We start from the raw sequence: 2,477 nt of genomic DNA, 5'->3' as shown, positions 1-2,477 counted from the left end.
AAAGGGCAAACAGCAGCGCCGGGAGCTGCCACAACGCCGCGCAATTCACCCGTCGGTGAGTCCAAAGGTGGGCTGCCGAGCTTTCTCCCCGGAACCGTTCCCCGACAATGGACTGCCAGTCGGAGCCACAACGCCGGCTTCATGGAGTGTCGTGGGTGTTTTGAACGGATTGTCGGTCCCCGTAACGGATACGGCCTCCGAAGGGCGCGCGGCTTTGCAAGCGCACTTTAAGTCCCGTTGCACCCAGGCGCAGAATTGCAACGCCCCGCGATCGACGACGCCTTCGCCAGAAACGATTGCTTCTGATCTCACTGGTGCTGTCAACTGAGAAAGTATCCGTTAATTCATGTTTTACCGTACTTGTGAAAGCTTAAAAATGTATCGCCTCTTATAAAGCCAGTGTAGAAAAACGAAAAAGTAATGTCAAAATACTCTGTGCTTGTGTGTTTTATAGAAGTAAGTTATGTATATCGAAAATATTTTAATTAAATAATTTAATCCTTTCCTTAATTTTTAAGGAACCAGGATTTCGTAACATGGAAAAGTATCGTCTTCTTTAAGATAATGCTCAGAAAGTACGGAAATCGCTTGATCTTCCTGTTCTGAACTGCTCTCAACTAGTCGCGTTGGTAAATTCATTTGATTTGTGCTGGCCAGTCGCAGTTGATCGTATGGATAAATCTAGCGAAATGCCTGAATAAGCAGAATCATCTGTGTAAAAAATAAGGAAGTAATGAAAACACAGGAAAAATCAATATTATTTTAGCGGCATTTTGATGCTCACTGTAAAGATTACTGGGCATTTTTAGACCGCACACATTCCACCAGAAAGTGTAGCTAGATAGTCCAGGGTCCCAACGACGCTCACATTAACCACAAACTTAAATTTGTCACATGTCTTCGGAAATGTTTACAGTTGCCATGCCGCAGCAGTCATGAAGCCGCCCTTGCCGGCTTTCCCGAATCGGAGGCAGTGGAAGCATCGCTCCCGCCACCAGATCGCCGTGACATCGCCCGGTGGATCGTTGCTGCACGCGTTGACGAATTTGGGCCGCAGACCGTCTCAGGCACGGCCAGCGGTGTTCAGAATGCCGAGTGTTTGTTGCGTGCGTCAGAGATGTCGGGCGGCTGGGAAGAGGGCAGTGCGGAACGTGCCACCAGTGACTGCGGGCAGCGGGCAGGCCGGGACGCAGGGGGTGTGCACGGGGACGGTACTGTGGGCGGACGGGTGGACGGGATACGAAGAGGTGGTGTGGCAGGATGAATATGGCGATACGATGCACGATGCACTGGAGTAGCTTTATGCTTTGTGGTTTCTGTCGCGGTTTTATGGGTTTTTGCTTATTTTTCTTCATAAAATTAATGTTCTTGTCGCAATGAGATTCGCTCTATCGCTCTATTCCACGGGCATATGGATTTTTGATGGATATACAGAGATATGTAATTGATGTTATAATGATCTATATGTTTTATGTTATAATGATTATGATGATTGATATATTTTATGTTATAATGATTTTATCGTAACCATGTACACACGACATTCAAACCATAACAACTTTCTTGGAATGTGTAACCGTAGTATGTAGTTACTGTTGTTGAACACGAAGGAAACCAATTAAACGTACTAGTTTATAATAACTACGGCACGACGCGAATAAAAAGGCGAATAGTGACTGGAATTCATTCGCATATGCAGAAATAATTGAGTATATAATGTACCATGCATAATCACATATGGTTAATAATTATACAGGAAAATAATAATGAGAACTGACAGACTTGAAAAACCATTTTAATAATAATCTTGATGATTGGAACGTCTGCACAACGAAGGTTACTATCGACATGGTATAAGCATATTATGGGCTTGCTAATGAAAATTATTTTCCTGAGCCTACCAGTTAGATCAATTAGAGAAATGCGCGTTTCGCCGCAATAGCCCTTCCCAACATCCATTATGTTAAGGCCACGACATCCCGCTCTACCAGCCAATCTTTTTCGAAGCAAATAATATCGTTGGTAGCCTGCAGGGCTATTATAAGATGTACATACCTGTGCATAATTTAAAAGTGATCGGTTCTTGAGAAAAGTCAAACTAGCAGTCTCCATACTGAAGTATTTGGTGTATTCTCGGTATGTACTGGTCGTTTATTGAAACAATCGTCAAGTGCGTTGCCGGCTGTGCCAATCTACGCCGCTGAAATCAAGGGTCTCTTTCCTTAAGCGGAGAAAATACGACTTTCTGTACCCCATCACAGAGCGTTTCCGTGAGGTTCCGTGACGAGCGACCCCCGCACGCCAGTGGCCATGATGTGCACATGCAGCGTCAGAGCAACAATGTTGGATGTCCTGACTAAATTATTGGCCGTCCCTGATCCCGGTATCTATCTATACTGACTACTGAGCAAGATTTTCGATAAGATTTGGAGTACAACTGTGAACGCTGTAAGTAGACCATCTTTCTCATCGCGTGG

Source organism: Paramacrobiotus metropolitanus, unplaced genomic scaffold (genome assembly GCF_019649055.1).
Source record: "Paramacrobiotus metropolitanus isolate TYO unplaced genomic scaffold, Prichtersi_v1.0 Parri_scaffold0000111, whole genome shotgun sequence".
NCBI classification, from domain to species: domain Eukaryota; kingdom Metazoa; phylum Tardigrada; class Eutardigrada; order Parachela; family Macrobiotidae; genus Paramacrobiotus; species Paramacrobiotus metropolitanus.
Note: the sequence above shows the minus strand (reverse complement) of the source record.